This window comes from Struthio camelus, chromosome 2 (assembly GCF_040807025.1).
Source record: "Struthio camelus isolate bStrCam1 chromosome 2, bStrCam1.hap1, whole genome shotgun sequence".
Taxonomy (NCBI): Eukaryota; Metazoa; Chordata; class Aves; order Struthioniformes; family Struthionidae; genus Struthio; species Struthio camelus.
In genome coordinates this window covers 54,795,245-54,801,807 of record NC_090943.1, presented here as the reverse complement: position 1 = coordinate 54,801,807, position 6,563 = coordinate 54,795,245, and the positions used below count along the sequence as shown (strand labels likewise).

At 41.9% G+C, this 6,563-nt stretch overlaps 1 protein-coding gene across 1 annotated transcript in view; it reads left to right on the top strand.

The window, feature by feature from the left end:
- Nucleotides 1-6,563, top strand: part of PDE1C (phosphodiesterase 1C) — a 411,928-nt gene that overhangs the window by 394,472 nt on the left and 10,893 nt on the right. The gene's annotated exons all lie outside the window — the stretch shown is intronic.

Genomic DNA, 6,563 nt, shown 5'->3' with positions numbered 1-6,563 from the left:
TGAGGCCCGGCAGGGAGGCATCTGTGGCTGCCAGGTGTTTGCCAGTAGAGACCAGTCTCTCCTATTTTAGCCCATTGCTTTGGATGGAGCTGTTATTTCAGCCAAGGGAAAAGTATACAAACATGCCTGACGTTGGAAAAGCTCTGGCCGAAACGCTGCTCACTGGTGGGATTATGAATCGCCCCTCTCTTGGTATTCATTTGCAACCAAACTGGCTTCTTCTGTGCCCTTTCATTAAACCATCCTCAAAAACTGTGACTGCTCCCAGATTTTTGTTGCAGTTGTCTGACTGCTCCCAGATTTTTGTTGCAGTTGTCTGGCACTTTTTTTCCCCCCCACCCAGTGATTGCAATTCAACAGCAACAGCATGGGCTGCATGCTTTAAATTAGTCAGGGTTTCTTTCATAAATAATATATTGTACAGATGGCCCAAAGGGGCAAAGTGCTAGTTCCCAATTCAGAGAGCTGTGCAGCATCCTCAGATGCTGTTCCTTTCGGGTCTAATTCTGTAAAGTACTCAACAACTTAAATGGTCAGAGGGCACCAGCTGAAAGCGCTGTCTGGGAGAGACAAGAATGGTCATTACCTTGCAGAGAATAACATTTATGTGTTCAGGTGTCTCAGAGATCCATTTTTAAAAGCAAGCTCATAAATGCTTAAATCACTCCTGAAAAATGGAATATAGGCTCCTATGTAAAGCAGGATAGGATTTTTTTTTGGCAAGATGGAGTTTTATAATTGATCCCCCCCCCCCAAAAAAAAAAGACACTCCAAACCCTGAAACTGCTTATAAGAAAAGAATGATTTTGATGTGTTGCCTATTTCAGTATCACTTTGATTCTTCTTTCAGAATTGTCATGATCTCCCTGTTGCAGAGTGTTTTAAATAAAAACACTCTATTTGTACGTCAAAATGCTTTTTACTTAGAAACACAAGTTATTATGCATTTTTCTATGAAGTGAGGAAAATCAAAATAAGATCACTGAAACAAACAATCAAATCTGAAATATTTTTTGAAACTCAGCTCAAGATTTTCACATTTTGATTGCCCCGACTGAAAATAAGAAAATATTTTACAATACTAGAAAAATTCCCCAAGGATGAGAAAATTATTGCCTATTCTAGCCCCCTAAGTCACAGGGATGCTTTTCAAGAGTTACAGCTTTAATCGTAAGGAAGGAGGACTATCACATGTGGCAAGATCACATGTCTAACTGTTTTGTCTTATACATTTGGCAAAAATATCAGATGTTGTAAGATGCCAAGAGTCATCTTACTCTAGCAGAAGATTTCTCCCAGCCTCTCCAGTGGGACTTTCACATGAAGAGTGTGACCAAGGATTTACTCCCAGCTCTTTTCCTCTAAATATTTCCACAGTTGTTGTCCTGCTTGTAAAAGGGCTGGGACTCCTTCCAGCTTTGCAGCCCTTCCTGCTCAATTATCTCACAAGGATGGCCTGGAAAAAGATTAATCTGAGCCTGTAGGAACTCTGCACTTTAACCCTCCTCTTCCCTTGTATGTGAATATTCCACTCAGCACTCAGGGAACTATAATGTAATTAAAGATAGGCACGTGTCTAAATGTTTCCAGGCTTGAGCTTTAGAAACAGGCAATGCAGCTTTGACAGATGGGAAAGGAAGAGACAACCTTATAGAAAACAGCTATATATGTAACATTAGCTATCTATGCATTTGCTATTTTTATATTTTTCTGGTGTGGGTTGTATTTCAGGGGTGACATTTTCAAATGTCCAAAGGGTGGCAATAATTTGGCCTTCCTTTGATTCTTCTTACTGTTAAAACTTTTTCTTTCGATATAAAAATGTTTGCCTACTGAAGCTTTTCAGATGTTATAGCATAAAAAAGTGAGTGATTTCTTGAAAGACACACGGTGCGCCTTGATATTATACTTGTTTTTCCATCGTAGGCCTATAGTTGGTTTTTCAATGCAAACACAGCTGGCTTTTTAGCACTGCGGTAACTCATTAAGGTTTTTCCCAGCTGTAACTTTGCTTGCAGTCACCTCACTCTGAATCTATTCCAGCTGAAGACCAAAATCAGATCTCACTCATGGCAGTACCAGGCCGGTATGACTGAGTAGAAACACTGGATTTATAGCAGTGGAAGCTATAGGGACATAGAGACCTATTCCTTAGAGACTGCTGATGTCACGCTTGCTCTGGCATGTGTGAGGATACAATTAGGGCTAGTTCTTGTGTGACGTATAAAACATGAGTGGTGTGGTAGGTTGTGGTGGTTGGTTTTGGGGGAAGTACAGGTTGAGGAAGAGTATTATTAGGCCTTGATTCACACTACATGTTTTTTGTTTGCTTGTTTGGAAGCCTTACATTAAATAAAACCTTTGGGAAGGGAGAGGAATTACTTGAAGTAGATGCCCCAGCTTGGCCTGGCACTGAGGCCAGCAAAACCTCAGTCTCCATGAGGCCTTATAAATTGCCAAGGTCTGTGTTTTCTCGTTTCCTGCCTTCCTCTCTGTACCTTCATTAAAATAGTTCTACTGGTGATGGATTGCTGTGCTAACCCTCTTTAAAATACACTACCTTTTTTACAAGCGCTACGGTCTGGAAAGAACACCTTCTACGCAAGGAAGGCTACATGCAAGGCATGGGTGAGGAGCAGAGCAGGCAATCCTGCCTGCAGAGGTGAGGGCCAGTCTGCTGGGAAGGAGGAGAGGCTGAGCTCTGTAGGAAGGAGATAGGACCATCAGCTGAGTCTTATATCACAGTACTTACAAGCAAATCCTTCTCTCTAATGAGATGAGGGTGAGGGAGAGTACCCCTGTCAGGAGGGCCACTGTTCTGTAGATGCTGTAGTGGTCACTTCCACATAGTCCAGAGCTGCTGTAGACGATTATGAAAGGCAGGAAAAAGTAATATACAATCCAAGTTATAAGGGGAGATGTTTCACTCTGGCTGTGTAGGGCTTCATATTTATCTGCTTATGTTACAGTTTGCTCAGATTCTAATTTGAATCGGTACTATTATTTATAGATGAAATAGGAGGTACCAATAAGGAAAGTTTCATTTTAACAGGCCTTAGGCATTTAAAAACCATTAGCGATCTAGGCTGAAGTGCCTTGCCTACGCAGTAACCCTTGGTTACATCCAAGCTAATACTCCCTCTGGAAAAGCAGCTCCAGGCCTTGCACCATCATGATGTGCTCAAGCACAGCTCCATCCTGTGCTGCTTATTTCTGTGTGAAAATACGCTGCACTGTGTAGAAAGTTTGGTCCAGTTTTATGCTAACTCCTGAGCATAACTTCTGCATGCAAGCACATGCCTGGAGTCACTTTGTACAATTTAGGAACCGTATCTTGTAAGGACACATTGATTTATTTAGCCAACGTATAAATATTGTCATAAGTATAAAACAGACTGTAGCTGATTTAATAAGTTACTTTGCAGCCAGTTTGATCAATAGATCAATGCACAGCGTTGTCTTTTATCAAATACATTGCATAATGTATAGCTAATATTTATCTTAGATGGTTTCCCTTTGAGTTCTGGAGGTTAAAAATGCAATAGATTGAAACCTGTGCTCCATATGCCTAACTTTTCAGACAAATGATTATAAACATCTACATTTTCCCTTGTATATAAAGGAACATGCGTGTAAGGCATGTCAGTTGCATTTATCACAAACCCAAACTTATAGCTAGCTCAAGATTTTTAAAATCAGCATTACATTAGGCAAATCATTGCCATGTCGTGGAAGACAGCATGTTTGTCCCAGGTCCAAGAGTGAAACCATCTGTGTTTATTGTACTGCTCAGTGAAACCTTTGAGGCCAAAGCAGTCTCTAAGGCCCAAAGGAGTCTGGGATTTGTATCTACTGTGACAGATGGCCCATGCAGACGCTCTCCCTGCTGCCCTGCAAAGATTAGGAGGACTACTCCTAAGGAGACCCAGAAGGCTGCGAGAGAATAACCCCGTACAGAGTGGGAAAGGGAGTTTCTACATCAGAAGTTCAAGCATCATACCAGGCTCCTTGTGCAATGCTAAGAAAAATGGGGAGTCACTTTAAGTTGTCATGAAAATATCTGTAAATTAGCCCATGCATCTGTGTTTAGATAGATAACTTAGCATTTTCTGCTGTGTCTAGTCTACAGCTGAGTGTTCTTGCTTACTCCAGGAAAGGGAAGGGTGGAGAAAGCTAGGAAAGAATAAGACATGGCTTTAGATGAGGGAGAGAGGTTCTCAAGTTTGGAGCTGCTAAAAACTGTGTTCCATGGTTTTCGTTGAACCTTGGATCAGGGGGCTTGGAGGTTACTCTTAGGGAAAGACAGACGTAAAAATCCAGTAAATAGCAGATGGTAATGGAAAACTATATTCCAGAGAGACTTGGGACAAAGCAGTAGCGGATGACCTCTGGCCCATGTAACTTGCACTGCTCCTTAAACGTGCAGCTCTTATGCAGTGTGGAGTCAAGGCGAGAGCTGGAGCTGAGGGCAAGACCCTGGCTGCCCTTTAGTTTCAGGGGAAGTCTCTCTCCTTCCCTTCCTGGAGGGATTAGATTCGGCATGTTGGTTCCTCTTCTTGGAGCAGCCACTGCCATTCCTCACCCTCCCTCCTAATTTCTTACTCTAGTTAAGTAGGTGCTGAATCAGTTTTTTCCCTTGCATACACACTCAGGTCTTTCCAGTAAAACAATATAGACTTGGTAAGATTATAGCATTTCCTAACTATGCATCTGAGCATATTTTCAGATAACACCACAGCCCATTTGCATTTATAGCTTAAAATATTACACAGCTCTGAGTTTGTTCTTTCTAATGGCTTCGATGCTGGCTGCGTTGTTTTACTAGACTGCAAGCCTGGGAAGAAAACTACTTACCTGACTGGAAATTACATCCATGATTGCAAGAAACTTCAGTACCTACAACATGTGCTTATCCCCTAAACTAGAAGCAGTGACTCATTAGTAAACTCTGCTCTCCCTGGGCCTGTGTGTGCCTAGCAGCAGGGCAGCAGAGAGAGAAGGTGATCTGAGCCCTTGTGTTTGTGAACTCTCCTGATAAAGGCTATTTCAGTGTGTGGTATCCAGTAAACATTGCGTTAAAAGAGGAATGAAACTACATTTGATAGAAACCAGACCAAAAGACTTTCAACCCAGGGCATGAAACAAAGGAGCAAGGAGCAGAGCATTCCAGATGGGAGTGTTTTCAAAGAAATTTAAGGACGTTGGACACTTTAACTTCAGCAGGAATTTTTCAGTTTGCTGCAAGCATCTTGAAAACTCTACTCATTCTTTATTCTTTGCTTTACAGCAGTGCTGTCAAACTTTTGCTAGTAATTTCCCAGAAGCACATTGAGAACTTATCTCTGTGCTGAAGAAATTCCAGTTTAACAGGCCAAGGCAGTTTCATAGCTAGCTCAGTTCACGAGGGGGAACATGGGCAGAGATGTTGACTTGTCCAGCATCACTAAGTCCACGGCAAAGCTGGGAGTTGCATCTCTGGCAATTCTGAGCACTTCCTCTCTGGAGGAGGTGATAAAAACACTATCTATCTTTTGCATATTCTGAGAATTTTTCCTATGGCTTTACAAAGCAAAATAAATCTAGTTTTTGGCACTTATAGTCCTGCAAAATTCAGTAGGTGAAAAACTGTAATAGATGAATTGATGCTAGCTGGGTGAGCACAGAGGATGAGAGCTGAAGGGAGCAGAATCCTGTATGCCGCATCTTTGCCATTTTATTCTGGGTGTCATCACTGACTAATATCTAATGGAAGCCCTCACCTAGTCACCTGGCTGGTCCAGACAGAGCCCCAGTGTTCACATAAATACAACTGGCTGAGAGGAGGAACTTTATAGTATGAGACGTGAGACTAAATTCATGAAGCTAAACACCGGTTTGGTTCCCATTTTACTGAAATGACACTCACTAGACTTTTATATGTCTTTGGAAAATGCAGTACGTCCCTGTAGTGCTGAGGAAATAAAGGCATAAAAAGTAAAATTTAGAAAATGGATAGAGAGGATCAATTTTATCAAAACTTTGATTGTCTGTAATAGAAATAGTTGCCATGGGGTTAGGGGGAATAGTCAATGGAAACAGCAGTTCCTGCTTGCCCTGCTCTTACACGCATCACAGGGCATTTGCTACTGCTCCCCAGCATAGGATGGTGAGCTAGGAGATTTTGTCTGACCCAATATGGCCATTGTGTGATGGCAAGGTTAGAACTGCAGGTTTGTTATCATGCAATTCTGACACCACAAAGGTGTGTTGGTTTTTAGCATTTTATCCATTCTTTATATGCTGTCAGCAGAGCTGAGCCCAGTTGAAGGTTTGGCAGCAAGCTGCCGAACACTGAGCCCAGCATGAGCACATTACTTTTCATTCATTAGGCCCATATAAGCTTTGCTTCATGTGGGATTTGTGTAAGTACTTGCACGAATTCCTTTTCCAAAGAAGCTGGCTCCTGGCAAGATGTTAAGCTCATTAGTAGGGCAAAAGGAAGATTGTGCTCCTACAGTTTCTAGTTCAGTTACTACAGAGTGCACAAAATCCTAAATCTACTGCAATCCAAGGCAAAACTACCA